The sequence below is a fragment of the Ambystoma mexicanum genome, chromosome 5q (assembly GCF_040938575.1).
Source record: "Ambystoma mexicanum isolate Mex_15411 chromosome 5q, UKY_AmexF1_1, whole genome shotgun sequence".
NCBI lineage: Eukaryota > Metazoa > Chordata > Amphibia > Caudata > Ambystomatidae > Ambystoma > Ambystoma mexicanum.
This window is the reverse complement of record NC_090933.1, coordinates 57048428-57073528: the sequence shown is the minus strand read 5'-3', so window position 1 is coordinate 57073528 and position 25101 is coordinate 57048428. Positions and strand designations below refer to the sequence as shown.

Sequence of the window (25101 nt, the reverse complement as noted above, 5' to 3'; positions counted from 1 at the left end):
AGGGTCAGCATCCACCTTTGCAGTGCATGAGGATGTAGGCATCAATGATTCGCATGACTTGATTGCCATAGAGCCCACAGTCTTCTGGTTGAAGCTCTGGTATAATGGTGATGCATCATTGGTGAACTGTTGATAAAGCATCTTGCCGATACCTTTAACACCAATAGCATACCACGGTTATGGCATATACAAGATGGTTTGCAAGAAACAGTCTTAGTTGACGGGGTTTCTTGGGAGAGTCATAGGTATATACTTACACAACTGTAGTTTTGATTGTTGCCAACTGGATCTCAGACAGAGATGAAGGCAGGAAAATAACGACTCATTCTGTCCTTGCAACAAAGGCACAGAGCCTCTGCAACACTTCATGATTTTTGGTAGCCTATTTATTTATTTATTTATGTATTTATTCATTCATTTATTTATTTATAGCATGTGTCTATCACCCAAACCCATGGGTGCTAGGGCGCTTGAACTAGCTAAGTACAAATAGATAGTCAGGTAACAGATTCATATGCCATATGATACATGTGTGAGATTAGTCATATTTCTTAAACAACCATGTTTAGAGGAGTTTTCTGCATGTTAGGTAAGAGGGAGATTAACTGCAAGTTAATCTTTGTTCCAGAGCATAGAAGCAATGACAGTGATGCTGGATCCTCCAGCCCGTTTGCTTTTAAATCTGGACGTGAGCAGCATGATGGTAGAGGAGGAGCGTGGGGGCGTGTGATGTATTCTCTTGCAAGATGGTGATTGAGTTAAGAGGGGCTTTTGCATGGATGCATCGATGAGTGAGAGTTGATGCAGGCTTTGATTGGGAGCCAGTGAGCTTTGCGTCTAGCTTGAGTGATGGGCACCTTGATATGCTAATTTCTGTTGAGGCCACATTCAATTGGTATGTTAATGAGTTCCCCATTTTTTTTAGGGCGTGACCCCTGATCCCAAGCTTCTTTGATGAAGGTGGGGCAAATGCATGAGGTGAATGGGGCATTGATGAAGTCAGTGATGGTGGGGCTGACGGCTTCAGTGCAAAGTTTGATAATGTGTGGCAGGCAGACATCACCTTTGCAGTTGGATTGTTTCAGGAGTTGAAATTATTGTGAATTATTGTGGTGACTTAAGTAGTAGTAACTGGGGAGAAGTAGAAAGGAGGGTTGGTGTATGGGGGCGTGGGACAATGGTGATTTCTGATTTGGGGGAGCTTTTGGATGAGAGGAGGATCTTTTTGGCAATGTGTTTTTCTCTTAACTTGAGAGTTTTATTGGAAAGGGCATCTTGAACGGTAGTGGCTCAGTGTTTCAGGAAGAGAGTCGAGGGCTGGGCTTGAAGATAGTCAAGAGATCTTTGGAGTTGAAGTGGGCTTCAGTGATTCTGGTGTTGTATAGGTTGGTTTTGGTGCATATGAGTGAGGTTTTGCCATTGTTGGCAGCAGTCGTGAAGGCGATTTTCTTTGCAGTGGTTGGGTGCCTTACCCAGAGGTGTTCAAGTGCACATTTCTGTCGGCGGAGGTTTTATAGCTCATTGGTGAACCAACTATTATCGCACCATTTCTGTTTAGGTGCCATGGATTTAAGGGGGGCATGTACGTCTAATGCTTTTAGGAGCATTGTATTGTATTGGTTGGCGAGAGATTGTGGGTCAGAGTACAAGGTGGTAGCTGAAGGTTGGACTAGTGGGGGCAGCAGTGTATCTTTGGCGAGCTTGCTGGCATTGCGAGTGAGGATTGGTTGAGCGGTAAAGGTGTGAATGTTGTCGGTTTAATGAGTGTAGGAGGGAGAACTTTACCAGATGGTGATCAGTCCAGAGGAGGTGGGTGTTAGCGATAACAGTAAGATTGGTTTTATGGTTCGCAATCCAATCTAGAATGCGACCTTTGTTTTGAGTAGGTGCAGTTACTATTTAGGTGAGGTTCATTTTGGAGAGTGAGGTGGATAGAGCTGTGGCCCATTTGTCGAATGGGTCATTGAGCCCCAGTTTCAACTCCCCTAATAGGACAGGTTTGGTGGTGACCTTAATCATGGATGCAAGGAGGAGGTAGCTATCCAATTCTGGAGTGTTTGTGTTGTTGGGGTGTCGATAAAGGAGCATCATGTTGAGCATGGTGTGTGAATTGATGGTAAGAGTTTGATGCCTGGAAACGGGTTAATCTGTAACTCTCTAATTGGAAGAGAGGATTTTTGGATGAGGGTAACTCTGCTGCCTGATTAGGCGGTGCGTTCTGCTCTGATGATGGAGAAACATGGAAGGATGGGGAGTGAGAGGAGGGGCCTGCTGGGCTGTGGAGCCATGTTTCTGTGATGGGTAGGATGTCTAAATTGTGTTCTATAATAAGGTCATGAATGGCTCTGGAATGGGCACAAACAAAGTGTGCATTGACGAGTGCCCAGTTTAGTTGTGTGTTGGTAGTGGGGGGTGGCGGGCCCGTAGGCTTTATCTGGGGAGGGGGGATATAGAAGTGTTGTGTATTGAGGGGGCAGGAGGGCCTGTATTATAGTACACTGAGGTATGGGTGTGGTGCGCGAGGAGAGTCTATGCGTCCTAGTCAGGTCGTATACTGGTAGGTGGTCAGGTGAGGGGTTGTGTAGGAGGTCTGAGTTGGTGCGTGAGTGTCGTTTGTGGTGCCTGGGAGATGCCAGGCAGGAGTTGGTGGCTGTGGGTCTAGTGGAGTGGGGTGTGCTATTCTGTTGGATAGTGCAAGTGGGGGAACAGCATTAAAAGGGGGAAGGGAGGGTGTGGGGTCGGGTTAGGTGATGGGGAGAGAGAGAGATGAAAGAGGGGGGTAAGAAGCGGATGGGTGCGTGTTGAGGAGGTTTTGAGGGGATGACGGCTGGCGAGAGGTGGTTGATTGGCGTGAAATGATTCATGTATGATGTAATGGCGGGTGGCAATAAATGAGTGGGAGGGGGCAAACTTGAGGCGGGTAGAGCTGGAGCACGTCACCACGATGGTGCAGTGTCTTCAGGCTGCTCAGGGTCTGGCCATCTTTAAAGGGAGCGGGTGCTCCTGTGCGCCATAGTGAAGACCAGATAGGCTTATACAAAGCCTATATATAAGGCTTTGTATATAAGGCTATGGAAAGCACGTAATATGAGAACTGTAAAAGTTGCTTTGGATTGTGGGATGAATTTGGGGGACCCGTGCATTGATTGGGCTGTGGGCACATTTCTAACAAAGGCCATCCCTAGGAGGAAAGCTATGGTGTCACTTTTCAATTGAGACTGATGTATTCACTGTAGAATCTGTAGATCATCTGATTGTGTTGTTGGGATTCTGTAAGTGATATTTCCTTAGTAGGCAGTGCTTTTAAATGTACTTAGTGCTTAGTTCTTATGATATATTAGTAGAATTGTAGTTACGCACAACTGCCCCCGAGTGAACCGAGGTATTCATTCTTGAACTAAATTTGCCAGCTGGTTTACCACTATTAAATACTAGCAATTGGCTTACATCCATTTTGGGTGCTAAGGAACTTATGCTACAGTTTTAGCGTGGTAAGCAATGGGAACAAGTAGCACTAAGTTATTGTGTATTGTAACATGGAATATATGAGAGAGAATATGTTCGACTTTTTAACATTGTTGTTTATATGACTCCATTTGATTTCTGTTTTTATTTTATTTAAAATTGTTATTACTTTAATGGATTGCTGAAATTTGCTTAACTAAAGCCAACCACAATCTGCCAATGCAGTGTGGAAAAGTGTAGGTTCTAGCACTGATTCTACCTACATCTCCAACTTGGTTTCCTGCTGTTTCTGTAGAAGAGCCAATGGCACCCTGCAGGCAGCGACATCATCAGCACGTCATCAATGTAATTGCGAATGATGAACCGGATCTGACGTATTCTGGCTGGCTCAGCAATAGATTCAATGGACGCTAGTCCAAACCCGGGATCAGTGAATTCTCTCAACAATGCCACGTAAAAAGTAAAGAACATTACATATTAATACACAAAAGTATGCAGTGCAGGAACAAAAGCTAATCACACGTACACATAGTACATTAAACACAATGAGAATTACAAAAATGCTTATCTTGTGGAAAGTTACATATGTAAACATCCTGCCTTATGAATGCGGATCTCAAACCTTCTAGTCATGCATATGGGGAGAGGAGAGGAAGGGGGAAGTGCAGAGGAGAGGGTAGAAAAGAGGAGAGGGGGCGGGGGAGGAGAGAGGCTGAAGGGAGGGGAGGAGAAGAGATGAGAGGGAGAGGGAGGGGCAGAGGCGATGCGAGGAGCGGAGAGAGAAGAGGAGCGGAGAGAGAAGAGGAGAGGAGAGGGGAGGAGCGGAGAGAGGAGAGGAGAGGTAAGGGGAGGAGAGGAGAGGGGACGAGACAGGTTGGAGAGGGGATGGGGAAAAGAGGAGAGGAGAGGGGATGGAGAGGAGAGGAGTTAGGGATGGGATAATCAGGAAAGTGCGGGGGAACTAACGGAAGTAAAAGGACTTGAGTGGAAAGTAAGAGACAGTAAGAGAAAGAAACAGAGGAGGAAGGGCGGAGAGGAAAATCGGAGGCAAAAATAAAGAACATAAAGGGAAGAAAGGGGAGCAAGGGACGTTAAGGGAATGGATGCAGTGTAATGGGGTGCAGGGACTTTACGGGAAGAAGGGGGAAATGAAGGACATGCAAGACGTGAGGGGACAACGTGAACGGGATGGAAGAGAAGGAATAGGAGGGGAACGAATGGGAAGGCAACGGGAAGAGAAGAGAAGAAGGAGCGTGTGATAGTGAGAGTGTGTTACTGTGACAGAAAAAAGTGAGTGAGAGAAAGAACGAGCGAGAGAAAGAGAGAATACGAGCTGCATAAGTTTATTCGTTTTTTAGTATTTCATAATAACATATTGACAGTCACATGGTGAAATGTTTCAGGACAATGCTCATTCTCTGTACCTGTCGCTCTCTTGCTATTATGCTCTGTCTCGCTCTCTCTCTCGCTCTCTCTCTCTCTCTGTCTCTCAGACACATACACACACACATTTTCCTCTCTTCCCCTCACCTTTAGGCCTCCTTGTCCCAACAGCGCTGCATTTAGAATCCCTTAGCTGGCAAATGTTGCTGGCACAATGAGCACCTCTAATAAGTGGTGCAACTTCAACTTCTTCTCTATGTTCAAATGGACACGGCTCTTCTTTTAGAATTGAAAGACGCAGAATCCTGTCTGAACCAGCCTGGCACTAAAATGAAGGTAGCAGTGGAGAATCCGGGCTCATTATACCTCAGCTTCCATAGCAGTGTGGCCGCCAACAGGCAGTGAATGGACCCGCTTGTCACAGTGGTGTCATTTTGACCTTCTGCCAGAGAGTGTAGCTTTCTCCTGCTGCCTGCTGATTTCATCTTTCTTAGTCCTCCTCCCTCTTCCTTTCCAGGTTTCTTTATGATCAGCAAAATCGTATCAATGTTCTGCAGACGCCTTCACCACCGCATGGAAGATATACGTTTAGAAAAAGTTATTAAAGGCAAACAAAATGTCTTTGGGAGTAGATGCAGTCATAGGGAGGTGCTGGGGGAGTAGGAGAAATAGATGTCTGGTGGAAACAGTAGTGGCATCTGCATATCCAGAGGGGACATATGGATGTTCACACTAAGGTGAGGTGCATTGTGGTACACGCGAATAGCAACACAACTTGACAAACTCTAGGGTCCATTCGAATTCTCCAGGGCATCCTCAAAACACACAGGCGGCCTTCTTAACCGCAATATGCACTGCCGTCGCCTTCAGCCTCCTAACCAGCATTGGTGCACCTACGTTTTTTTTTTTAAAAGAGCAGCAATTTGTACTAAATTACCACTAAACTGATGGATTGCAAACCTGAGCAGAGGTCATGTAAATAGCGTGTTCATGCTAGCACAATGTGTGTCAAATACATTCTTGGGAGGATAGCTCAGAGGCAACACGCTCGTCGTGGAATGCAGGATGACATGTAGCAACACAGGTTCCATCCCCGGGGCCACGCTTATAAATCTCTGGTTATTAAGCGCATAACCAATTATTATTATAACAATTACACATCTGCTCCAGCCATATCCATTACCTCTGCTTGTGGTGTTTCACCCCCACCTGTTGCGCACCGAATAGTCCAACTCAACGCCCTGTAATGCCATGCCAGGTGGTGTCCCTATGCACAATCAACTAACTATGAGCCAAACTACACAATGGTACCACTGAAATAAGGCTATCTGTCAACGAGCTACAAATAAGAAGTCCCTCACCCTCATAGATGAGGGACGCTATACACTACAGCTGCCTACCTGATACTTGGTTGACAAAATAATTCGTTTGGAAATAAAACCATTCTACTACGAAACTTCACATTATAAGAAACATCTGTTGAGAAAACTAAATAGAGAGATCTCAAACGAGAACGGACAGGTTATGGGATGGCTCTGCAACCTACGGTGCTCTAGATGTTTTGGAGTGTGACTCCCATGATCCCTCTTCTTTGAATTTTCAGGCTAGCGCTGATGGGAGTTGTGGTCCAAAGCCTCTGGAAAGCAAAATGTTGCAGATCCAAGGGTTATGAGATCATTATCCGGAGGTACTATCTGGATACAACAGCATCAAAATGCTCTGGTCGTGAGGAAGATGTTGACAAAACAATTAACTGAAACACCAAAACATGCGCATTAACCTGATATTTTGTTTTGGTCAGTTAGAACCTTTTTTTCTAATGCTTGATGTTTCCTCTTGATATAATTTGTGTTACTTTAGTCTGTTCACTCTGATATTGCTGAAGTGATAAAATACATATTTTTCTTCATCAGATATTGTAGGGACTGTGATGAGTGAATCCGTTTAAGTGGCTTACATGATTCATTAGTCAGTTCCCCTGACTAGCTCATAAACCTTTGCACCTCCGCAGTCTATTTGGATAGATTGTATATTTGAATGATTGCCTTATCACTTATGGATTCATATAAATATATTCAGTGACGTTATGGTTACGTTGCACTAATGGTAACGTTGCACTAATATAAACCTATGAAAATCAGTGAAAAAAGCTTTGTTAAAGGGACATCATGGTTAAATTGCACTAATAAAAACATATGAAATTTAGGGAAAAAAACTTTATTAATGGGATCTTATGGTTACAAGTAAAACCGAAACAGCCTTGAAATTTGCAAGTTATGGTAAGTGAAGCAAACATAACACGCGCTACCAAGTCTTAGTTTTTTTCTTTACATTCTGTGACTTGTAGTTTCACTTTCCCATTATAAAACTTGGACTACCAGGAATGCAGGGAAAAAACTAGGACTGGATAAGCACCTACATATTGGAACAGGTCATGTTAGCAAGTATCCATGTACTGCCAAAATATTAAACTTGCACACACTGCCGCTTAAAAATGTTCTGCAAATCTTTTGCATCTGCTTTTCCTTTCTTTTAGAAAAAAGTTACACACAGTGCTGCTATAAATGCACATATGCATTTTTTGAATTTTCATGAAAATGCTCCAAAAAAGAAACATTTTTAAATCCACAGCATTCTCCATTTTTCATTATAAATGTCACACTTTCAAATCTTCCCACCAGTCCTGTTTTAGCATTGTCTGACTTGTAGTAGAGTGTTGTAATGGGAGAAGTGGAATTAGAAGTCCTAGAATGCAAAGAAAAAAAACAAGACTTGATAAACACCTACAGATTGGAATGGGTCACAGAGGCGTAGCCAGGATTGTCTAGCAAGTGGGGCCTGAAGTTAATGTAGTTAGGTCCACTGCAGTGACATTAGCATCTGTAAATGCCCTCACAGCGCTGCTGAGTGGGCATTTACAGATTTTGGGTGGGCCTTGCCCTACCCTGTATTCGTGTCTGAAGGGTCATATTGGCAAGTATGCATGTACTGCCAACATATTAAACTTCCACACACCAAGTGCCACTTAATAATGTTCTATACATCTTTTCAATCTGCTTTGCCTTTCTTTTAGAAAAAAGTTACACACAGTGCTGCTATAAATGAACATATCAATTTTTTAACTTTCATGAAAATGCTCCTAAAGAAACAATTTATGTGAGCAGGAGCTAAATGCTGCAATACATGGCATTTGATAGTGGTTAAAAAAGAGAATATGCTTAAAAAATACTTGAAAAAATATAAGTATACCTGTACCATGTCTTGTTAGATGCAGATGTTGAATCTGCAGATAGAATTCTTGGAGGGTTTTACAGTAGTTTTGATGCAGGTGGCTGTGCGTAACAGGAAACACGTACTCTGAGAGTTCAAGAGTACATCTGAAGTGTTGAACTGACATGACAGGGTTACATATAGATTTTTTGGATGCAATTGGTGGATGATGTGTGACTGTTTGAAAGCAGGCAATGAGGGAGTGTTACAAACTTAAAAGTTAAAAGGGTAAAGGGGCTGCCCTGTGCTACGCTGTCCGCAGACAATGCAGAGGTCCGCAGATACCACACATGCCATACAGGTCTTTTAAGCATTCCTGACATGGAAAGCGGACTGTGGAGACCGTGGACAGTTGTGGATGTCTGCGGACAACGGGCGATCAGCCAATCAGGTTTCCTGTGTGTGGTGTGTAGTGTGCTGGAAGACTGGATAGCAAGAGTTATCTTTGTTGTGTGCAGTGAAGATGGCTATGGCGACGGCTTTGAGGAAGCAGAGTGCCTGGATCATGAGCATCTTGGGTCCATTGGCTAAAGGTGTATTCTGATAAGTGTGGATTGTCTGAGAATCTTTTATTAGAAGAATTTCAAGTTTCATGGTATGGAGTTCGAGGAATGAAGACGTCGGAATTCCTCCCTTTTTGTGAGAATATGGTTAATTTGAAGCATCCGGACATCATTGTAGTTCACTGTGGAGGCAACAGTTTGGGCTATATTACCGGAATTTCATTTTATTTCTTGGCGAGCTCAGAGACAAATGTGGATGCATTGCAAATTTATTTTGTCCACAAATTGATAAAGCAAACCGAAATGTGACCAAAGTTGTATGTGTTTTTTGCGGGGTGTTTACATGACATCTTTTGAGAATGAAATATCAAATTTGAAACTGTCATCATGTTTCAAAGAGATGGAGTGCATATGCCTGATGTTGGCAAACAGTTTTTTCTTGAAAATTTTCAAAATGCATTGAAACTGTTTCTGTGAATGCATAAAATATGAATTCAATTATTCTTTAGTAGTTGACGTAAACAAAAAGGAAAAACAGGAAAAAAATAGAAGCACTTTTGTGAAAGTTAGAAAAAATAATTAAGTTCAGTAGAACATTTGTTAGGTCAGTATATAAAACCAAATAATCCCACACAAATATAAAACTCCCACATTTTTTAAAAAAAAGGTTCTTCTAAGAGTCACAATTTTTTCAGTGAAAAATAAGTAAAAAGATTTTTATTCCCCCACCCCTTGGCTGGAATTTCTGATTGTCCGCAGACATTCGTACTGACTGTGGACTATGCAGACTGCAAAAGGTCCTGACATTTTTATTATTAGTTCTATTTTTTAACTGTGAAAGGTGGCTCCTAAAGGAACCTTTTTTTAAAAAAAGTTTAATTTTGTATTATTTTGGGCTGTTTTTGTTTTTTACAAGAGAGGCAAGGTAAGGTGGGGAGGGAAGGGCCGGAAGGGACCCCAACCAAATATATGGAGGGTCAGGTGGACAGGGGAAGATGTTGGGTGGGCCTTAAATTTAAGGTAGGTGGCAGTGTTTCATGTGCTTTTTGGCTGCTCCCCCCTGCAGATCGGTGTGCTGGAGTACAAACATAATACTGTGACCCTCAAAAGGTAATGGTCAACAGCATTCTCTATGGCGTGCGAGGTGGCCGACAGGATCCACTGCCCCACAGGAGTAGTCTGTGTGGTGGCAGGAGCGGTTGAACAAGATGGGGTAGAGTTCCTCACCATGCTTCTCCCTGAGAAAGGAACAGCCTTTCTCAGAGCACCCGGGTGAATGGATCTCGTGTGGCGGTACATGCAGGTGATCCCATAGGAGTACAGCCCGGATTTTCCACAACTGAGTATGACGTGGCACCTAGTGTGTCTCACTTTGGTATACCCCCAACAGTGGTAAAAAACACCACACCGATGACTCACTCTGGATGCTGGAGGTTGGCACTTTCTCTACCTCATCTTGCTCATACTCTCCATACTCTTCTGCATCTCTGTGCCACTTCCCCTGTGCAGGCCCTCCAGATGGTTGCTGTGGTGGTGGTGGTGGCTGGGGAGGAGGGATTGCCATGACTGACGCCAGTGATGCTGGTTGCAGTTGGTTTGCCAGAGCAGGACCTCTACCATGCTCTCTCCTGGAGTGCCAGATTGAGAATGACTACAGCTAATCGGTGGGTCCCTTCAGAGGAACTGTCCACGTACAGTGCAACTGTCTGCAGACCAGTGAGTTGAAAATAGGTCATGGGAAGTTGTACAAAGTTGACCGATTAACTAAGAATGGGTCCAGGAGCTCTGGAAGGATAAACATTCAAAACTGTCTACAGTGACAGGCACTGTCCGTGGACAGGTCGCCATGCCACCGTGGTGCAGTCACGTGATGACGTCTGGGGACGTCTGTGGCGATGGTGGATGCCTGCAGACACCCCACTCGTGGGAGACATCGGGCGCATGTGCATGGATGTTCTCAAATGGGCACGCTGTCCGCAAACTAATTAAAAGTGTGTCATGCAAAAACAGACATGTTCAGATATGGCACGCTGTCCTTGGATGCCCCTTTTTGAAAACGGACACTCCAAACAGTCTTGTAGTCCACAGACTATTATTTGGGCTGTTAAAAAAAAGATCACAGAATAATATACAAGACATTTATAGTAGAAAAAAACAAATGTTTTCATGAAAGGGATGGGGTATCGGAATGGGAAACATAAATGGGAGAATTTGAAATTTCTAGGAACTCATGATCGGGGGAGTTAGGGAGAGAAATTTCTTCAAACTGTCTTTTCAGTACATTTTGTGGATCTGATTGGGGTGATTTTTGGAGGCAAGGGGGACAGGTGCAAGTGGGACAGTGATACTTTACATTTCTAATTACATGATTTCTTACATAATTTAAAAGTTATTTGAAGTCATTACTAAGTGTATCCAATTTTGCAGAGAGGATCATTATTTCATTATGTACAGATGGGTTTTGGGACAGTCTTTGGGATTGTTGTGATTGCTCATAATCCATTGGTGGTGTATTTTATTCAAGTAAAGTATGTACCATATGAAAAGAAAAAAAAAATTTCAGTGAGCTCTACAAAAATTACACTATGTGTTTATATTGAAAGATGTATTGTTTACCGTTAGAGATTGCATCATCACTAATTTCTTCTTTTGGAAAGCTTTCCTCGTGCCACTCAAGTGTGTTTGCCATTTATGTAAAAATAAAAAATGGTAATATTTGCTTATAACAAATGTTTATATAATCAATGGTAATAATAGAGAAATACATGCACTTTACTTACTATTTGGTGAGAGTTTGTTTTGGAATGAATTGCTGGAGTATCTCAGACTGTATGAAGTCTTGTAATGAATTGGTCATTTGAGGTGTACAGTTATAGTTTGTGTTTGTTCCTTCCATAATATTGTGTGCTAAATGGAAACATTGCTTTCACATTTTTAAATGTTGAATTGTACAAAAAGGTATATTTGGGTGTAGTAAATTTAAGTAATGTTGTTTTATGTAAATGTTTTTGTAGGTTGAAGGGGACTACATTTTCTACTGTCCCGTGTGCTCCTGGGTTTGTAGGTGCTACCTGATGTCTGTGGACTTTCGCTCTGCCTGTCAGCGGACTCTTGAGCAGCTACATTGTGGGTGAGTGTGATTTCTAGGTGTACTCATTAAAACATGGTACAAGGAATTTGTAGCAAATTAATCTCTCTGGTAAAAACCAATGAAATTCAGTAAAACAAAACTTTGTTAAAGGGACATTATGGTTAAGTTGAACCAATAAAAACCTCTGAAATGCAGTAAAACAATGTTGTTAAAGAGACATTATGATTAAGTTGCAGTAATAAAAAGTGAAAAACCATTGAAATTCACCAGTTAGGGTAAGGTAAGCAACTATAACTCACACCACCGTGCACTGCTAAAACTAACAGCCAGGACATCAAAGATTACATCACAAATGTCATTGGAGACCTCTCATGAACAACTTAATGTATTAAATAATTTATTCATCTAAACAAAACATTACATTTGAGTGCTGTTGTTAATACGGAAACCTAATAATGCAATAAGGCAGCGGCTACAGCATGCACCATAGAAGTACAGCATTTTTATCTGGTAATATTGGCCAGTACAATAATAACTGCAGCCCTATTCGAATTTTGACTAATGTTAATTATGAAAATAGCTAACAATTCAAGACATACTACAAACTTGTGTTAGTACAAACAACAATGCATAGACGTCTGAGGCACATACAGGGAAACTCCAGTAAGGAGGAAAGAATCAACATCATCAGAAAATGACAATAACATTAAAGCTCATAATCATGTATACAAATCAATTGTGTGTTTGAGGGTCTTTATTTCCCCGTGTATGTCCACCATGAGCTCAGGCCAAACCCTAAAGAAAGTACCTTAACAACATAGGACAAGCTTAACTTCTAGATATATAGCACCTTTTACATTTTACAATTCTCACTGTCACTGAGCACAAACAACTGGCCCACATATGTAAGTGAACAAAAACAAGTGGCCCAGATATGTGATGTCATCAGTGATATCATCAATGACATTTATGATGCTATCTTTGATGTCCTGGGTGTTAGTCGTAGCAGTGCACGGTGGTGGCACGAGTTATGGTTGCTTAGCTTACCATAACTGGCAAATTTCAAGTGTTCGGGGGGGGGGTTTCCTTGTAACCATAAAATACCTTTAACGTTCATTCACTGAATATATATATGTATATATGTGTATATATATATATATATATATATATATATTTCTGTTGATAGAGTCATAAGTATTACACATGTGTGTAGACTAATGTATATAAATATACATCTGGTGCACTTAGCTTTCCCACCAGTAGTTTAATGTTGCCATGTGCATATTGTTCACTGGGTGAAAATGGCCACTCTTGACCTCCGTCTCACTTATTTATTTATTTATTTATTTATTTATTTATTTAATTTGTTACACGCCCAGACCCTCAGGTGTCACGGCGTGGTTATAAGACAGCTTAGCAATTAGTAAAATTCAAACATTACATTCGTTCCATTACATGATATAAATTACAGAATATTCACAACATTATACAATAGCCTAAATATTCACAGCAGTATAAGATGGACGGGGTCCTTAGTATATATACACGAATTAACAACACTTCTCCCCACAAAACAGCAATTAGCGCAGCGAGCTGATCAGTAGAACATAATCTGGATTCCCCTGCAATGAGTAACTCCACATTCAGATGTAAACTGCAACTTCTCAATGGGCGTCATCTTCGTTTTGAGGAGGATAGGTAAAAGTGGTGGCTTCAATTGTTTACCACCACTTTTACTGACATGCCCCATGTTTACTGCGTTTGTAAGGGGCAGTTTGGGGACAGAAGGACTTTAAATATCTGCCTTCTAGCTCTGATTATATATTTGCAATGTACAATGGTTAAGGTATTTTTATTTTGTTTTAATGCACATTTCACATTTAAATGAGAAAAAAGCATCCATGGTTTTGTTTTGTTTGTATTACAGCATTCTTTTTTGGGGTTCCATATAGTTTCAGTTGGTTATTACTCATTTTCGAAGTGTTAAATCGATGGCTGGGACATCAGAAATGAAAAGATATTCCAAAATGTAAATATATTAACATCATGAACGTCTTTCATTCATTGTTCATCACCCCGATGTCCGCTTTCTTCATTGCAAAATGAGGGAGGAGATGTGGTCTCTTCCTGGTTCCTTAATTTGTACAAATAATAATAATGGCACAACCAGTATATTGCCCTGCACATCAGTTCCCCTATCTGCCTAAAATCTGTAGCACATATAAAAAGCGTAATTGAAGTATTAAGGGTCTCATCACAAGTTTGGCGGTGCAGTACATTTTTGGAGGTCATACCGTTACCCCCACTTTTGGGCAATGCTGCATGGGCATCCCACAAGCGAGGCAGGGTAACTGCTGTTACCATCGGCAGCTGGGAGAGGGGCAGCCCCAACCTCCCGCGCCTGCTCCTCTCCTCTCCCCAGCTACGGAGACACGCAGTCTCGGCAGCACAAAAGCCACGGAAGGATAAGGTGCGAACAGCCATCGCACCCTTCCTCCAAACAGCAAGGTGCTAAGCGCCATAAGGAAAACAACCGTCATGCAGGGCCCAGGTTCAAAAGATCATTAAAGTCTCTTTACAGGTGACTGTCACTGGTACTGGGAGCACAGCAGTGACGCTTTGGAGAACGGAAGTCTTTTCATGCATAGCATACTATGAGCAGTCACTCATTTGTGTAACCAGACAGCCCAATTAGCAGCCAAAATAATGCACTTGAATACAAGTGTCGCGTGAATGAGCACTTAACAATGCTGGTGGTACACAGAATGATAGCAAACGGCACTGAACTGCCGCAGTCAATTCAAATGGCGATGAACTTGCACCACACTCGTGGCGGCCCATTGTAAGTGGGTGTGCTGGGAAAGCTGCATCCCAACTCTTCCATGTGCAGTTTCTCTGCTTCTCATTATTTAACACCACTGATTTTACTATTTGCACCATCCACCATTTCCCTACTTTTTCCTTCTTTGCGGAAGAAAAAGGGAAGATTCCTTTGAGCATCTCAAACATTTTATTTTCACTGCGGTGAAATTTCAATTATATTTATTTATTTGATGGTGTTTTGCAAGGTAGCATGTAAGAGCAGGTCACTTTGTAGCGAACTCACGATTACAGTGGCTTTGAGGACGTATATATCATTTCCATATAAAACCTCTGAAGCCCTGCAGTGAAATGGTTAAATAGTGCACATGTTCGAATCAAATTGCTATCTAGGTCACACTGTTTCTGTGTGGGGATGATCTTGTGAGAAAATAGGGACATCTGAAGCAACCAGTGAAGATATTGAACCTCATTCGGAGGTTGCCAGTCTGGAAAATAAGCTGCCGGTAACAACATGTACCTGCACCTTTCTAGGCCGGCAAAAGTCTGCCGGTAGGGGCTGTAATGAACCAGCAGGCCTGACCTGCCGCTAGCTCAGACCCCTACCCGCAGACAATTGCCGCAATTATCGGCACCAGTATTAATGGAGCCGGTGATTGCGGCATCCCCATTCCATGGGGATTTACCGACGTCTCTGACCAGCCATGATAGCCCAGTAGCACCGGGATATCGGGCGGTGGTGATCCCCCGGTATCCTGCCAGAATTGCCGGCAGGATAGCGGGGGACTTCTAATGAGCCCCTCGAGGTTTGACCTGTAGCATATCCAGTATGGTTGCAGTATGACTTTATTCTCCAGGATCTACTCTGGCCTGGAGTTGCTGGCATTTTGTTGGCAGTTTATTTCTTTTCATTGGTCATTCATAATAAGCCAACTGAAATAAGGCCACTTCGTAGCACCCACAGTATGGCAATACAATGCAGTCAAGAAACTAAGCTATTAACATAAGACCAACTAAACATGGCCACTTTACTTTTAGAGCTGTGATCTTTGATTCACAGGGAGTATAAAGCAATAAAACATCCTATGCTTAACCTGTTCGACATAAGAGAAAAAATGCCTTGTGACAACCTTTGGTTGCAGATGTTATGTGCCAGGCTGTTATGCAAATTTATGCAAAAAGGACGATCATATGCGTCCCTGGCACTTAAGGGGTTATGATTACACCTCCAATCAGCCCAGCAAGCATAATAAATGGTGAGCGATCATGGGAGTCGTAGTCCAAAACATCTGGAGAGCTACACGCTGCAGACTCCTGCTCAATGCCTGAACACATCAACGAAAGGAGAGTCAGGAGCAACGTGGTTTAATCATTTAGCTTATGAATTCTCATGATTTCTTTCACAAATGAGGTTACTCATTAGTTGACTTTTTTTTGTGTTCCAGAAAAATGAAATCCCACCAAAGAGCAATTTAATAAAAACCAAAGGAAATGATCTCCCCAGGTTTGTGCGAACTGCACCAAATTCAGCGGTCTCCAGGACAGGCTGCAGGAAATGAAAGCGTGATAGCATCGCTTGAAAGGATGTTGCGTCCTGCAACATGGTGAAAGGGATTAATCAAAGTAGGCCCACTAGTGTTGAAGCATGTATTGGGCAGCATATATCTTTCATTCTCGTTGCAATAAAGAGAAGCCGTCCATTGCTTTGCAAGTCAGTTTCAATAGGTTCTGTGTGGAGCCCCTTTCCCTTGAATGTGAGCTTCAGATTTGTGCTGACTTGAGTCAAGCACCATGTCTTTTATCTCTTCTTTCTTAAATGTTCAGAAAGTCTGGCTCACTGGTGCATGCCGGGCTTTAAGTGGGTCAGGGCTATCCAAGACACAGCCCTGACAGTGCCCCAAAATCCCCCTTTTTCGTTTGCCTTTTCCTTCGTCAACATTTCAATATGCATTTTACATGCATGCATTTCATTCCCATGGTAACTCCTAACTCAAGATTTGGGGATTTTATTATTTGAGCAGTAGCCTTTTCTGAGTGTCCCAAACAATAGGTTCAGGTCTGAAAACACTGTCATGAATGATTTTAATTCAGCTATCCAATTAATTAACCCAGCCATGCTGATTGCCTCTGCTCTGAGAGACTGGGGTGCAACCAAGATACTGATACTGAAGTAAAAGCCAGCTCGAGGCAGGTTCCAGGATAGTCCACTTATAGAGGCAGGCGCTTGCTCTGTGATACCACATTTCCCTCTTTGCTGCTTCCTGGTGTTTTTATTTTATTTGTCATTACATTTCCTTCCATCCTCTGACCTCAGTAGCAGCATTGCATCTTTGTCAATGTGTCATATATGTTATTCTGTCCAGCCGTTAGCCTTACTTTCCCGGATATGAGTTAGGGTGGCTCAGTGCTCCCGGTCTAGGTGGCTAGCTGACCGGTTAATAAGCACTTCTTTCTGACATGGGTCAAGTCTGCACTTCAAAAGGTAGAATCCCAGCAATGCCGATTTAGCTCTCTCATCGTTCTGAGATATCCCCATTAAATTGGGTAACTATAACAGTTAATATTAGAGCATGTGGCATTAAGTAACCGCTTTGTAACATGCATATAGCACACCATTACCCCAAGGAGTCTCTGAGCGTCATACATAAACTTGTAATTACTATTACCTCCAATAGCATAGTCATTTGTGGAAATTATTACAAAGGATTTTGGCTGGAGACATCTGCTAGGAGGAGTTCCAAATGCAAATGTGATGGTCTCCAATTTGCCAGGCCTCTTTTCATGACCATTCATAAAATGTGGTGGTAAGGCACCTGGTGTATTTTCATACCAAAGATTTTGAAGACTTGCCTCACTTTCATGGAAACCCCAAACATTCTGGACAGTGTGTTTAGCATTCCTATGACCAGATAATTATATCAATATTCATCATATTGCCGTGGATGGACATTAGGGGTGTCAAAAGGATTGTGTGTTTGCTACTCGTAGCATCTTCTTTAGAAGGTTCTACCATGTGCTGGCCTGAGCCTTAGCCCACCTCCAGCGTGAAATCAATCGGTTATAGCTTATGAAAAGACAATGGGTCTCATTACGAGTTTGGAGGTAGCCATTCTGTTTTTAGTGGCATGGCTACCCCCAAACTCGGATCCGGGTCTGGGTCCCGCAAAAGAAGACTTACCGGGCCATTCCGACCTTGGAGGGCCTGGTAATTCCCTTTTGCGGGACCCGGACCCAGTACGTCCCCATTCCCATTTGACCCACCATAGGGCTCAATAGGAATGGGTAGGATGCTAACAACGGGCATGTTAATGACGGGCACGTTGTTAGCATCCTGGACTGCTAGCGGGTCCTGCTCTGCACGTCTGGTCTGGCCAGGCGTACAGGGCGGGACCCGGAGCAGAACTCATAATGTGGCGGCCTATAATGAACCGTGCCGGTCCTTTACCCTCACCATTCATGCCGTGGCTGCCACAGTCGGAATGAGGCCCAATTTCTTATAAAGAGGCACCAGAGTCAGAGATTATACTGTCAGGGGTGGACTGGGAAGCAAAAGTGGCCCTGGAAATAATGTTCAAAATGGCCCCATTTTAAAACTTTTCAGCAAGTCAAACCCTTTTCTTACGAGAAAATGTGTAAAATTAAATAGGTAACCACACAGGAGGCAGAGGGTGCAGAGGCATACCGGAAAAATCTCCAGACTTCCCTACTGTCCATGCCATCCCTGGCAGGGATGGACGCAGTATTAGTGGAGAAATGATGCCTGGATCACCAGTGGAGGGGGATGTCCTGGACGCAATGAACCAGAATCCCCACCCTCAGTGGTAACTGTTGATAAACCCCACCCAAATGCTGGCCTATTGGCAATAGTTAAATGCCCAAAGGGATATCCTGACAGGTCAGCCTGGGTATGATGTGCGGGGCATGCTGCACAATGTGTGTACCTGGTATGTTTGACTGTTTTTGAGTACTGAGCCTGCTTTAAAATTCAACGTTGTACAACAAAGAATTACCCCTCAAGCACAAAAAAGAAGAAAATTTCATTTGTGAATTTGGGCGACATTTTTTAAATGTCTGTGAATATTTTTGACCTAGCCTGGCCAGTGAACACTGTGTTCGTTCGAGTGTAATGTGTGGTTCACAGCACATGTTTCAGTGCATGTTTTTAACATACCTACCAAGTATACCCCACATTTCAAACGGTAACATGATTGCGCTACATCAGGAGACCCGTGTAATGTGGCAAGTTAATGGAGGCAATAACCTGTCACCTCTATATTAATGTTCAGACTCGCTCTCCCTTCGAGTTTGCCCTTGTGCTGTGCGTTGCTTTCCAAAGATGTGCAGTTTTCGCCTCTACACACATTTCGGACAGTTTTAGTGCCATGAATAACAAACCCAGAGCTAAGCCCGCCTTCTGTGTCCGGGAGCCTCTGTGTGTCTCCACTTGAGTTATTGCTGAACAAGGGAGCGCTTAGAAGCAGGCCCACCTCAGATTCAGGCACTGTGGCGAGCCGATTAAGGGTCTATAAATTAGCAGGGACCCGGTGGGGTTTGGCAGGTATTGAAGGCAACCCAAATGCCAAATGGACCCTGCACACAGACGGGTCATCCCTCCGGGAGGGGTAGGACTTTTTAGGAGAGTGCCACAGTGTGCACTATGTGCCAGGCGCTGACATTACAGTTATACCTTTTATGAGAGGACAAGGTCGCAAAGACTGGAGAAAATGATGGAATTGGCTTTGCTTATCCTCAGTGGATACTCAGTCAAAACCGCAGATTGGGCTAGTTGTATGAACCGATATTAAATTTTGCAGAGTTAAGCAAAATAGATAAACAAAGGCAACTACAGTAAGCAATGCATATCCAAGCACCACTGCAATTCACAATATTAATTGTAACTCACAATAGCCATATGGCTGCCTCCTGGAAGCCTCTAGAGAAAGGGTAAGGGACACACTCCTTGAGACTTTTATGTGTACCAATGATTTTCAAAAACACACAAACTAGCAAAGCATCAAATGGCCACTGGTTTCCCTAAGCCAGAAATAAAAGTAACTTTCCATAGGTGACTCCTTCTGCCTAGCTTGTAGCGAGTGCATGACACATTGGGACAGTAAAGAAACGACCATTGTCAACAGAGATTGTTCGCCAATGACTGTCTCAAAATGGCCACCATATTTTGAATGGCAATCACCAGGCCTTCCGAGAACAAACGATACTACTTGTCAACATAGTGGAAACCAATGCATGGTAAAATGCAAAGTCCAAATAATAATGTACCAAATGCCTATTGCAATACACAATTCCCAATGAAAACGATAATTACCACAGTGCTGTTCCTTTTCAATATAACGAAATACACCACCTCTACGGCCCTCTACCAGTGACTCGCTCAGATATGCACACGTCACTTTGAGACTGCTCAGGCAGGGGGTGGGAACACATTGCCTGGCTTCACTAGCAGAGTACTTGAAACCAGCTTGGAGAGCTTAAACGTCCTACCCCAATGCCTCTGTCACAAAGCAGCACATATCTCAGTGTTGTGAAGCCTGTCCCTTTGAGAGCTGAGGGTCGCAATGAAATGGCTTTGGCAAAGCAAATGCCGGAAGTTGGTACAACTCTGTTTCTGGCTTTTGTAGCTGGTTTGGCTCTGGTGTACAGTGTGTTATGAGGTGGTATTCAAAGTCCATTTCTATCCAGCACACAACAATACATGACGTGGTTAATGAATCGGGTAGTGGAGCTGGCTAATCGCAGAGCATTGCTAATACTTTATTTAGAGACAGGATTGCCAAGCAGTCATCCTGCAAGTCCTGGAGTGGAAATAATGAGGCATAAAAAGGTTACACAGGAGTTTACATTTTTTTTATGGCCTCGGACCATTTGAAATGTCTTTTTCGAGCTGTGCTGATGATATGTGAGCAACTGGCCTTAAACAGACAGAAGATAGGAGCCGGGAGAAAGTCATGCTCCGGGGCACCTAATGTGCAATGGGAGGCCAGGCAGGGGGTGGGCAGTCTGGGATTACACAGAATAATACAGTCTGCAACCTGCACTCATGCAATCTGTAGGTGCCACAAGGAGAAAGATAGACAAGAGACAGAGCAGAAGATTGAAAACATACAACACCCGAGACAGGCGAGAAGAGGAGATCGTCCTTACCTTTGTGTCCTGCAGGTGCGAGGAGCGGGGCTGACCTGTCAGCTCTCCCTCTGGCATGCACTGCAGGGCACCTACACATCATCTCGCGCACGGCACAGCGGACAGCCCGGGGCTGCAGAGCACGTGAACTTCGTTCCCCAGGCGGTGCCTCTCACAAATGTGCAGGCGCGCGCTGGGCCCTAGGCAGAGATGAAATCACCAGCCACAGCCAGTGTAAGAACGCATTCGCTCATAATTATATATCCTTCCCCCAACTTGCCAAGCAAGAAAAGAGACCCTAAACCCCCGAGGCCTACCGGGGAAAGTCCCAGTGTCCCGGTGGGCCAGTCCAGCACTGTATACTGTGGTGGAGTTGCCACATGATCGTCAACACCTAAGGCCAGGCGAAGCAGCCACCACTGCGGTCCGGGCACTCAACATCACTCAATGTTCAAGTCTTTCAAGTGCGGATGAAACAGCTTTGACGGGATCAGAATTACAACAATGTCAAAGACAGGGGGAAACAATTGAAATGGCATTCTGTTAACTACTTTTTGAATAATGGGCCTTACGTGTCACAGTAAACTTTCAGGTTATCAAATTAAAGTTCCCAGAACTTAATTAGACACCCTTTAGCACCTGTTGAATTCTAATAACTTCAACAGTTAACCATTCTTGAGAATTCCCACAAAATGTTCAGCAAGCCCTGGTGATTTATGCACATAAATCACATGTATACAGCTCTATAGAAAACTATTTGCATACCCATGTTAGTTTCTGCAAGTGTTTCCCTGGGGCATATCCATGTTAATAATACATCCTCCCATTTATGTTGGGCATTGCTGTGCAAATGTATCAATGATTGAGGGCAAATGCAAGATTTATTTGGTTACATTCCTTGTTGGTCGGGGGATGCACAGACAGAGTTCTAAAATATGATCACCTGTATAAATATTGTGAACCGACACCAAACACGTGCGGTTCACCGACCGCTGGCCATTGCTTTCTGCATTACGACTGTGAAGAACACTTCAGGCAACCGCCCAGAAAAAATGAAGGAAAGACCAACTGAACTCAAAGAAATTATAACCAAATAAAATGTTTACATGTTCGGGACTGATCACGACTTGACCCTTACCGCCCTACCGCCGAACTCCCTGGTGCTAATAGCGTCGGATCACGAGTTCGGCGCTAAAGTAATTCCCCATTCCCCATTGAGCCCATGCGGGAATGTCTCATTCCTCATTGGGCTCAATGGGGAATTTTCACGCTCTTACCGCCGGCGGATTTCCCGCCGGCGGTAATAGCGCGAATTTTCGGCGGATTTCCCCCCAGCTCAGAGCTAGGGTGAAATCCACCAAAGCCCTGATTCGGCGGACCCTTAAATCCGGTGGTATTAGGGTTACCGCTGAAGTCGTGATCAGGCCCAGACAACAACTGTGTTTACATAAGGATGAAAGATTATATACAAATTGATGAATTAACCAAGAGTGCATACAGCTGATCGGAATTAATGCACCCACTAAATAAGCGTACCGTGATTTCAGCAAAGTAAATTACCAAGTGTTCATTTAACTCACAGAAATTATATTGCGTGGTAAAAAGGGTATTTAGCTGTTGATGTGTAAGGGTTATAAGGGACGGTGAAGGGCATGAGAAGTGGCGCGGAATGAAAGTATGGCAGGAGTCCCAGTAAAAGAAAATAAAAAATATTAAGGGAATTTCACTGTTATTTGGCAAAGTAAATTACCAATGAACTATTCTCGTTCTTGCTTCTCGCTCCCAAACATCAACCTTCTTCTGGTGGCCTTTAAGCGTAACCATGTACTATTAAATGACGTATGTTTTCGGTAATTTCTGTACTGCTCATAATTTTCATCATTGTAGTGAACATTATCTTGGGTAAAAGGAACTCTATAAGCACACAATAGGTACAGTTTGCAGCCGAATCACTGATTGGGCATCTAAAAGGCAATGAGGATTGGCATTTTTAGAGGCCAGATTTTCAGAAATGGGCAGGTCCCCTTATTCACCGAGGTGACCTTTGCATTTCCGGGTGGGTGTCCACCAGTGAGACTCATGCACTGGACAGCCCGACTGCATGCATTAGTGTTGGGAGTGAACTCACTAATGTCTGGCTGGTTCTGTGAGTGCATCTTGCAGCGATGTGCCCTTGAAGCTGGTGGCATTGTGACATTGTTAAGAAGGGGAAACGTGTATGTTGCTGTTTGGGGGAGAGAACTGCAAGTCCAACAAATATGCTGTTGCTGTCTCATTGTTGAAATGCATGAAAGTGTAATGAGAAATCATCCTCCTGTGCATTGCTCAACCCAGTGTACCTGTTTGAAACAAGATCAGCAGAATGCGTTTTTTTTTCCTGTTCACTGGAAAACTCATCCTGTTTGTGAATTCGGGAATCACTTTGCAATGCGCAGAAGTTCCTCTTGATTTACTCAATTGGACACTGGTAGTGAAATGGGCATCGGCTTGTGCCCATCTTTGATGCGAATTTTCAGACGTTGTTTGCGAATTTTGCACTACATTGCGTGGGACAATTGAAGGGGATAAGCTCTCAAATCCCATCACGTGCACTGCAAACCATTTTCAGAAGTCCTATCCATTTTGTGTTGCAAAGAGCAGCCACAAGGATTGTATATGTTTATTTTAATTGTATTTATTCACATCACGTCCGAGCCCGCGGGCGCAGACAGCAAGTGGTAAACGAGACAACTGGGTTGTTTAGTGAAGTAGGGCTAGAACTTTTTTACTTGAATAGGCTTGTTTTAAGTTTCTTTCTGAAGGTTGTGTGGTTTTCCTCAAGTCTTAGTGAACTCGGTCATGCCTGCGCTGGAAAGAACGTCCCCGTCCGTTTGCTCTTTTGGAACCTGTGCATACAATGAGGACTTGTGGCTCAGATGATGTACCATAGTCAAAGATTTGAAAGTAATTCGGTCCTCTAAGGTCAGTGACAATCTTTGCTGAGTCTGAGCTGGTCCTATTGGCCATTCTGGCCTTGGTCTGCATTGCATGCTTTGGTGATCTCAGGTAAACGGTCCTTATCACTGTGATTTATTTTGCAGCTCTCAAATCCAGCCCTGAGAGTGGTATCCGTCTAGAGAATGATGTTCTCTGTGCCTGAGGTGCGCGTGCCGCAAGAAAACCCTCTTACAATGATGTCACAACCCTGACACTTTCTTCTCGCTCTGGTTCGCTCCACTTGCACAGGCTATGAAGCGGGAGGCGCAATATTCCATGCAAAGGCTTGAAGAACAAATGATGTCATGGGGGAATGAAGAGATAAGGCTGATTCCTTGATTCCTGGGGGGAAGTGGGTAGCAGGAGCAGAGACCTGGAATTATGTCTGGGACTGAAGAAGACAATGTCACTTACGTTATCCGGCATGTGTAAAGCTCTTAGCTGCTGCTTCTGCTACCTTGTAATACTGAGCGGCCATTTAATTGTGCATTTGCTGCAGCTAGCTGGGTGTTAGGAATATGGCAGTGAGAAATATAGACAACATTAAGAAACAGAGGCTGTACAGTAATTGTATGGAAAGGGTAGAGACAGCCGCTAGATATAGGTATGCGGTGCAGTGTATCACAGTAAATCTGTGGCTTGCGTTGGTTGTCTGAGGGTTCTAAGTGGAGTGCAAAGCCTGTGAGAAGTTTGGTGATGCTGTTCGGGAAGAGCAAGAGGACAGAAAGTGGTGGTGGGCCTGATACAAGCCTTTTTTATTTTTACATTTGTGAGCTCCACCTTTTTTCACTTATAACACTGGTTTACAGTGTGGTAAAGCCTCTGCTCCAAGCCTCCTCATTGGCTGAGAGATCTAAGCAATGCCGCCACCGGGTTCTAATCGTAGATAACAAAGACATTGAAAAGGGCTCACCATGCCTTGTTTCTTCATGCAGGGCCCATCAACGACCAGGTTTGATGGCAGGCCTGGTTCTGTTTACATGTTCGGAAGAGTTGGCAAGATAATGGTCACTAAGAGGGAGGGTTGCGAGGTGACTCCATAACACGGGGAACAATCTATTCCATTCCTGGGCTTTGTGTTGACCTTAATTTGACTTCAGTCCATTTTATTAAATTGAAGTGATCCAAAACTACAAATCCCAGCAGATAATTGATGGGGAAGTGAAAGTCCAGGGCTGGGACATTCTTTCTCTTCTGGCATGGAGTCAACGGGCAAACCTACAAAGTGAGGTACAAAGCATGTCCATGCTTCAACAAGCAAGGATTTGCTGCTGGTTCAGTGGGGGCTTGTTGACAGAGGGCAGATTCTGAAGGGCCACATGCAGAAATTTAGGGGCATCGCGAATTTCGCAAAATGTGTATTAACAACAGGGAAGGCCACTATGACCTCCCCCTGTCATATGGTGCTGATGGAGTCAGACCTGCCCCCTCTGACAGTTCCTATTAAAGGCA

The 25101-nt window shown here is 43.6% G+C and overlaps 1 protein-coding gene across 12 annotated transcripts in view; it reads left to right on the top strand.

Annotated features, from left to right (window-relative positions):
* LOC138497200 (poly(rC)-binding protein 3-like) overlaps positions 1 to 25101 on the top strand; it is a 3473032-nt gene that overhangs the window by 305355 nt on the left and 3142576 nt on the right. For all 12 annotated transcript variants that reach the window (XM_069620521.1, XM_069620517.1, XM_069620516.1 and 9 more), the window contains exon 2: positions 11636 to 11751. The gene's annotated coding sequence lies outside the window, so the exon portion shown is untranslated. The remainder of the gene's footprint in view (positions 1 to 11635; positions 11752 to 25101) is intronic.